This window comes from Dioscorea cayenensis, chromosome 9 (genome assembly GCF_009730915.1).
Source record: "Dioscorea cayenensis subsp. rotundata cultivar TDr96_F1 chromosome 9, TDr96_F1_v2_PseudoChromosome.rev07_lg8_w22 25.fasta, whole genome shotgun sequence".
Classification (NCBI taxonomy): Eukaryota; Viridiplantae; Streptophyta; class Magnoliopsida; order Dioscoreales; family Dioscoreaceae; genus Dioscorea; species Dioscorea cayenensis.
The window spans coordinates 8095308-8104397 of record NC_052479.1 but is presented as its reverse complement, the minus strand read 5'-3'; the positions used below and the strand labels follow the sequence as shown (position 1 = coordinate 8104397).

Sequence of the window (9090 nt, the reverse complement as noted above, 5' to 3'; positions counted from 1 at the left end):
TGTGGTTTCTCGTGAAAAATCTCTATGTCTCTGTAGGAAGACACACACCGGTGCAGAAATTACCTATGGGCGTGTCACCGTCGCTAGGTCGTTCACAGGGGCGAGTCCACGCCTTTATGCCTTCTCTGGTCGAGCTACTCAGCAGAAACCTACAAGCATGTGGAAATGCCACACGCCCGTGCGTTTTATCTAGATGAGTTAGAGAGACTGCAGGCTCTGCAGAAAATTCCTGAACATATGAATACACTTAAAGCCTGCTTTTATCATGCAACCTATACTAGAGAAAAACGTAGAACATGCTCAAATGACCAGAAACTTCGCCATAAACATATAAACACACGTATGCACCACAGATCCACGAGAAAATCATAGCAATAGCATCCAAAAATCAAGACATTAACACTCAAAGCCTTATTCATGCAAAAACTAAACTAAAAGCTAGAAAAAATAGTAAGGACTTGGGATACCTCCCAAGAAGTGCTTGTTTAACGTCACTTATATTGATGTACCTCTTTTTACCTCGTGGGGGCCCATAGATAAAGGTTTTCCTCTTACCCATGACTTGGAAGTATGATGAATATAGTCTTTTGAATATAGAAGGAGAGTTGTCAAGCTTGTTACCACTTAAGGGTTCGTCACACTTGTTTTGTTCTTGTGCATCCCCAACAGCCATGGGGCATTTCTTGTGGCGTCTCCTTGCTCACTTCATCTTCCGGAGCATATTTTTCACGATCCCTGGAGTAGATGGCAGCTTCTCCTCTAGACCAAACATCATCATCTCTTCGTTCTCCACTTCTTGTTCTAGCAACCCCTCGTACGGGTCTGGATTCAACATTTCCTGCACATATTCATTGATTAGCTCATCGGTAGTATCAAGAAAATAGAGAGTATCATAAAAGTCAAGAGAATATTGCATGGCTTCGATGAGGCGGTATGCGAGCTGGTCATCTCCAACCCTTAGTGTCAACTCCTAGCCATCCATGTCGATATGTGCCTTGGAAGTGCGCAAGAATGGCCCCCCAAGTATTGACAAGCACGTCTTCAATGATGACCCTCGGATGTCTCACCGTTCGGTCCACCAATTGAAACATTATCCGAGTAGGCCTAGGCTCTCCCAAGCCTAGCTTCTAAAAGAATGAGTATGGCATGACGTTAATACTAGCCCCTGAATATGCCAATGCCATCTATTCACTCAAATTTCCAATGTTGCACGGAATCACAAAGCTTCCGGGGTCTTTCTTCTTGTTCGGCATATTCTTTTGTAACACCGCCGAACAAGAGGTATCTAAGATCACTGATGCACTCTCTTCCAACTTCCTTTTGTTGGTCAAAAGATCTTTCAAGAACTTAGCATAATGAGGCATTTGAGACAACGACCCCACAAAAGGAATGTTGATGTGCAATTGCGTGAATAGACCCAAGAATTTCATGTAGTGCCCATCATTTTGGTCGTTCTTCAATCTTGAAGGATATGGGTTTCTTGGCTTGTAAGGTGGGGCTGCCACCTCCTTTTCTTAATTAGCTCTCTCCTCAACCTCCATGACCTCGGGTGCTTCAACATAGGTCTTCTCACTCGGAAGCCTACCCTCAATCTCACGACCACTTCTCAATGTGATCGGCTTCAAATGTTCTCTCGGGTTAGTCTCGGTGTTACTTGGCAAGCTTCCATGTGGTCTCTCCAATAGAGACTTTACTATTTTCCCCACTTGATTTTCTAGATTGTGCAATGAAGCGGTATGGTTGCTAAGTGTAGCCTCGACCGATTGAAACTGTGTATCCGAAGATTGCACAAATTGGGTCAAGGCTTTCTCTAGATCGGTCATTCGGGTCTCCAAGCCTGAAACTCTATTCTCCATGTTTGGGACTTGTTGTTGTTGTTGAAAACCCGGTGGTGCTATGGCCTTTTGCTACCCTTGATTACTCCATGAAAAATTGGGATGGTTCCTCCACCCTTGGTTATTAGATCCTTCACAAATTGCCTACAAAGTCTACTTGTTCAGTCTGGTCTAAAGTAACAATCAAAATAGGACAATCAGTTGGCATATGTGAACCCCCACAACCATCACAACTCGTGATAGCGGCTACCCTCGGTGAAGTCAATGTATCCAATTTCTTGCTCAATGCCTCTACTTGGGCTACTAAGGATGCAACCGCATTAATTTCATGGAGTCCGCCCACTTTCTTCTTTTCCCTTGCATTCCATTGGTATCTATTCATAGCCATTTCCTTTACCAACTGTCGGGCTTCTTCAGGAGTCTTGTTTCCCATTGTACCTTCTACGGTGGCATCTAAAAGCTATCATGTACTTGGATTCAGCCCGTTGTAAAAAGTTTGAATGATCATCCACTCGGGGAATCCGTGTTGTGGACACATCCGCAATAGGTCCTTGAATCGCTCCCATTTTCACAAACATGGACTCGAGCTCCATCTGAACAAACGACGATATCTCATTGCGAAGCTTTACTGTTTTCCTCGGAGGAAAGTAGCTTGTAAGAAAGGCTTCGACCATTTCATTACATGTCGTGATGGATGCTCGTGGTAAAGAATGCAACCACTGCTTTGCTCTTCCTTTTATAGAGAATGGGAAAACCCTTAATCTTATAGCATCATCCGTAACACCATTGATCTTCATCATGTCAGAGACTTCCAACAAGTTTTTAATATAATTATTTGGGTCCTCATCGGCCAAACCATTGAACTGCACCAATTGTTGTATTATTTGGATGAATGCTGGCTTGAGCTCAAAATTATGAGCTGTAATTGGGGGCTGCACAATACTAGATTGTGTCCCCAATACTGATGGTCTGGCATAATCAGAAAGTGTTCTCTGTTGTTTATTCTGTTTTGAAATGTTGTCAGATCCTTCAACTTCCACTTCAGCTAGATTCGACGGTTCTTGCACAGGTTCTTTACCCTTCCTTCTGAGTGTATGTTCAAGTTTAGGATCTCCTTCAATTAATACCGAAGTGTTCCCTCGGGATAAAATCTTAAGCTGCACCAAAATAAAGAAAACAAATTAGAATGATGATAGAATTAGAATATGTGAAGTAGAATGAATGATTAATAGCTAAGATAGCAAAGTGCAAAGTATCTCTATATGCCTACTCCACGGCAACGCTACCAAAAACTTGATAAGACCCCTTGCATGTGACCCGTAACTACATGGATTTATCGAAGTAATAAATCCCAAATGAGTAGGGTATCATATCCATAGGGAGTTGGGAATAAAAATACCAAAATTGCTACTTAACCAAGTGAAGATGAATAACAGTTGTGTTGAGAAGATGTGATGTTAACAGAAATAAAAGAAACAAGAATGAGAGGCACAAGAAAGTGAGAGGAAAGGCAATCGATAGAAGTGGGTTACTCAGACAATGCCACCCCTAGGACTAATGTTTCAAGTACAAACCTACTATTATACTTCCTAACTAATGCTTAATGATTCATGGAAATCCTAAAGCACACGGTCCCAAACCTAAGGTCAACCGTGACTAACTCTACACTATATCCCGTCGGAGAAATTGCTCAGTCTCAACACCTCACATTGCGTAAAGTTGCATGAATTTCTAGGGATTCCAAGTGATAAACCCTATTCCTATGTGTAGATCTAACCCTTTGGTCCAAGCGAAAGACCCCTAGTCACAATCAAGCTCCAGATACTAAAGTCACTTCGACGCTTTACTCTGTTGCTCACGTAACTAAGCCCCAGCGGAGTTCATCCTTCAATACTTTACGCTATTGAGACCGCAAAGAACTCTAGGAAATGGAGATAGGATAAATCACACCAAAGGGGAAAGGGGACGCTCCGCTACCTCTCGACTCACCCTCTCAACCCTCTCCAATCTAGTATTTTCTAACCCTCATGGTGTGTCACTCATCCACAAAGGTTACCAAGAAGAACTCTCAACCCTAGTGTCACACTAAGGGAGAAATCATTCAACAAGCATTCAATATTGGAACTCAATTAAAACATAAATTAAGGAAAGCATAATAAAAGGTCAAAGAAATAATAACATCCTAGGGTTTACAAAATCCAAGTACCCACTAGAGGGTTTAGCTCTCCATGAAGCAAGACACAATCAATAATGAAATCGAAAGTAAAAACAAGTAATCTATAGGAAAACCCCCTCGGTATTCGTGTCGATGGTCTTGTGGAGTAGCCTTGTCTTCTCCAAAGGTCCCCTTATCCAGCCTAGGCACACCTTGCCGGATCGATGCCGACGTAAGCTCCCCGAATAACCTCCTTCCAAGAGGAGGGTGGTGTTGAATCCGTAGAACCACTTCAAAGACTTTCCAAAAGCCTCTCCAAACCCTAGCCGATAACCTCCCAAAATATAGAGAAAAGTTGGAGAGAAGGATGGAAGATTCTATCTAAAATTAGTCTGAATCGTGGCTTAAATAGGGCTGGAATCGGGGATCCACAAGCCCCTATGGGTTCTCCACACAGTCCTATGGAATTTTCACATGGGAATAGGGAATTTTGACACGCCCATGTGGATTCTCTGGCGTGACTAACTCTACACTATATCCCGCCGGAGAAATCGCTCAGTCTCAACACCTCACATTGTGTAAAGTTGCATGAATTTCTAGGGATTCCAAGTGATAAACCCTATTCCTATGTGTAGATCTAACCCTTTGGTCCAAGCGAAAGAGCCCTAGTCACAATCAAGCTCCAGATACTAAAGTCACTTCAACGCTTCACTCTGTTGCTCACGTAACTCAGCCCAGCGGAGTTCATCCTTCAATACTTTATGCTATTGAGACCGTAAAGAACTCTAGGAAATGGAGATAGGATAAATCACACCGAAGGGGAAAGGGGACGCTCCGCTACCTCTCGACTCACGCTCTTAACCCTCTCCAATCTAGTATTTTCTAACCCTCATGGTGTGTCACTCATCCACAAAGGTTACCAAGAAGAACTCTCAACCCTAGTGTCACACTAAGGGAGAAATCATTCAACAAGCATTCAATATTGGAACTCAATTAAAACATAAATTAAGGAAAGCATAATAAAAGGTCAAAGAAATAATAACATCCTAGGGTTTACAAAATCCAAGTACCCACTAGGGGGTTTAGCTCTCCATGAAGCAAGACACAATCAATAATGAAATCAAAAGTAAAAACAAGTAATCCATATAAAAACCCCCTTGGTATTCGTGTCGATGGTCTTGTGGAGTAGCCTCGTCTTCTCCAAAGGTCCCCTTGTCCAGCCTAGGCACACCTTGCCGGATCGATGCCGACGGAAGCTCCCCGAATAACCTCCTTCCAAGAGGAGGGTGGTGTTGAATCCGTAGAACCACTTCAAAGACTTTTCAAAAGCCTCTCCAAACCCTAGCCGATGGTCTCCCAAAATATAGAGAAAAGTTGGAGAGAAGGATGGAAGATTCTCTCTAAAATTGGTCTGAATCGTGGCTTAAATAGGACTGGAATCGGGGATCCACACGACCCTGTGGGTTCTCCACACAGGCCTATGGAATTTTCACATGGGAACGTGGAATTTTGACACGCCCATGTCGATTCTCTGGAAACCTGATTTTCGGCCGGCTGTGAATAGTAAATGCTACAGTGATTTGGTACAATAACCTGCTGCAGTCATCGAGGCAACTTAAACGGGCACACGTTTATGCGTAGATCACAACTCTTGAATCAATAGACTCATTGGTAAAGATCTTACTATTAATGAACAAGTCGGGATACGCAAATGTGACTGCCTTCGTGCCCCTCCAACTCATTGTAATGGCTTAAATACGCGGAGGTTAGCACACATTCACGTATCTAGGAGCCCCACTTGTGTCTTGGGGTTTGTTCTTTCCAAGATTCCACCAAATAGTGCGGTCACGATCTACTTTTGGCTTTTTTTCTTAATACTTAGCTTCACAACCCTACATGTGCAAAAGAACACAAATACACATGTATTAGCGCTTAATCCTGATAAAAGTAATGCTCATCATAAGGAAAGAACACTTTACATTCTTAACACACATGCACTTATGAGCTATTGCTAGGGAGTAGGCGTTTAGAGATACTTTGCACTTTGCTATCTTAGCTATTTATTCAATCTATTTCACATATCCTTATTCTATCATCGTTCTGATTTGTTTTCTTTCTTTTGGTGTAGCTCCAGGTTATGACCTGATGGAACCCTTCGATATTCATTGAAGATGATCCTGAATTGGAATGTACACTCAGAAGAAAGAGTAAAGAATCTATGCAAGAACCGTCAAATCAAGCTGAAATAAAAGTTGAAGAGTAAGACAATACAGCAAAGCAGATTGAACAACAGAGAACACTTTCTGACTATGTTAGACCATCAGTTTTGGGCACACAATCTGGTATTATGCAACCCCCGATAACAACTCCAAATTTTGAGCTAAAACCGGCATTCATCAGGATAATTCAGCAGTTAGCTCAGTTCAATGGTTTGGTCGATAGGGATCCAAACAATCATATTGAAAACTTCTTGGAAGTTTGTGACATGTTGAAGATCAACGGAGTTTTGGATGATGCTATCAGATTGAGGGCTTTCCCATTCTCTCTCAAAGGAAGAGCCAAGCAGTGGCTTTATTCCTTGCCAAAAGTATCCATCACGACTTGGAATGAGATGGTCGAAGCTTTCCTTGCAAGATACTTCCCTCCGGGAAAGTCGACAAAGCTTTGTAATGAGATATCTTCATTTGTTCAGATGGAGCTTGAATCTTTGTTTGAAAAGTGGGAGCGATTCAAAGATCTCTTGCGGAAGTGTCCACAACATGGATTTCTCGAATGGATGATCATTCAAACTTTTTACAATGGGTTGAATCCAAGTACAAGACAACTTCTAGATGCCGCAAGAAGTACAATGGGGAGCAAGACACCTGATTAAGCCTGACAGTTGGTAGAAGAAATGGCCATGAATAGCAACCAATGGAATACAAGGGAAAGGAAGAAAGTGGCTGGACTCCATGAGATAGATGCAATTACATCTTTTGCCGCCCAAGTAGAGGCATTGAGCAAGAAAGTGGATACACTGACCTCACCAAGGGTGGCCTCTATCACAAGTTATGATGGTTGTGGGGGTTCACATTTGCCGTCTAATTGTCCTATTTCGATTACTACTTCAGCCCCAAATGAATAAGTAGACTTTGTGGGCAATTCGGGAAGAGTACAAGGTAATCCTTATAGTAACACTTACAACCAAGGGTGGAGGAACCATCCCAATTTCTCATGGAGTAACCAAAAGCAGCAAAAGGCCATAGCACCACCGGGTTTTCAACAACAACAAGACCCAAAACTAGAGAATAGAGTTTCAGGCTTGGAGACCCGGATGACCGACTTGAGAAAGCCTTGACCAGATCTGTGCAATCATCGGATACATAGTTTCAATCGGTCAAGGCTACACTTCGCAACCACACCGCTTTGTTGAATAATTTAGAGAATCAAGTGGGGCAAATTGTGAAGTCTCTATTGGAGTTCTTGGGTTCTATTCAAGCAATTGCACATCAACATTCCTTTTGTGGAGGCGCTGTCTCAAATGCCTCGGTATGCTAAGTTCTTGAAAGATCTTTTTACCAACAAGAGGAAGTTGGAAGAGAGTGCATCAGTGATTCTAGATGCCTCTTGTTTGGCTGTGTTGCAAAATAATATGACGTTAGCTTCATCATCCTGTGCAACATCATGCCATATTCTTTTTTTTAGAAGCTAGGCTTGGGAGAGCCTAGGCCCTACTCAGATGACATTACAATTGGACAATCAAATGGTGAGACATCCGAGGGGCATCGTTGAAGACGTGCTTGTCAAAGTTGACAAGTATATATTTCCTGTAGACTTCGTAGTGTTTGACGTCAATGAGAATGCGGATGTTCCTTTGATACTAGGGAGGCCATTCTTACGCACTTCCAAGGCACTAGTTGACACGGACGGTGGGTAGTTGAGTTTGAGGGTTGGCGACGACAAGTTGACCTACCGCCTCGCCGAAGCCATGAGACATTATCTTAACTTTGATGATACTCTCTACTTTCTAGACACTACTGATGAACTAATCGATGAATATGTACAGGAAATGTTGAATCCGGACCCGTACGATGGGTTTTCTAGACCAAGAAGTGGAGGAGGAAGAAGTAATGATACTTGGTCTAGAGGAGATAGTACCATCTACCCCGGGATTATGAAGAAGATGCTACGGAAGATGAAGCTAGGAAGGAGATGCCACAAGAAATGCCCCAAGTCTGTTGGGGATGCACAAGAACGGAACAATGGTGACGAACCCTTATGTGGTAACAAGCTCGATAACTCCCCCTCTACCTTCAAGAGACATTGTTTCATCATGTTTTTAGGTCAGGTGTTAGAGGGAAACCTTTATCTACGAGCCCCCGTGAGGTAAGGCAAGGTACGTTAAGCTAAGTTTCGTTAAACAAGCGCTTCTTGGGAGGCAACCCAAGTTTTTTCCTGTTTTCTAGTCCTTAGTTTAGTGTTTTCATGAATAAGGCTTTGAGTGTTGGTGTCTAGATCTTTTCGATGCTTTTGCTATGATTTTCTTATTGATTATTTGGTGTTTTCGTGTGCTTAAAATGTGTATGGCAAAGTTATTTGTCGATTGAGCGAGTTTTTCGTGTTTTTCCCTTGTATATTTCGCATGATAGGACAGGCTCTGAGTGTATTTACATATTCAGGGATTTTCTGCAGAGCCTAAAATTCTTTCTAAGTCAGCCAGAGAAAATGCACTGCCGTGTGGAATTTCCACACGACCGTGAATCTCTACTGAGAGCTCATCCCGAGATGACACAGGGGCGTGGACTCGTCCCTATGAATGACTTCGTGATGGTCACACGTCCGTGGGTAATTTCCACACAGGCGTGTGTATTCCTGCAGAGACTTAGAGATTTTTTTTTATCCCGAGAAGACACAGGGGCGTAGACTAGCCCCTGTGGATGATCATGTGACAAACACACGGGCGTGGGTAATTTCTACACGCCCATGTGGGTCTCTCCAGAAGAGCTCTCCTCTATCTCGAGAATACACAGGGGCGTATGGGTGCTCTTGTGAGTAGGGCCTGTGAAGGTCCACGCCCATATAGAATTTTCTCACGGGCGTGTGTTATACATAGAGAGTTTT

General features: G+C 42.9%; 1 non-coding gene across 1 annotated transcript; it reads right to left on the bottom strand.

Annotated features, from left to right (window-relative positions):
- Positions 1-6649: 6649 nt before the first annotated feature.
- LOC120269602 lies at positions 6650-6756 on the bottom strand. Its single transcript, XR_005539249.1, has one exon. It is a non-coding gene; the product is annotated as a small nucleolar RNA R71 (small nucleolar RNA).
- Positions 6757-9090: the final 2334 nt, after the last annotated feature.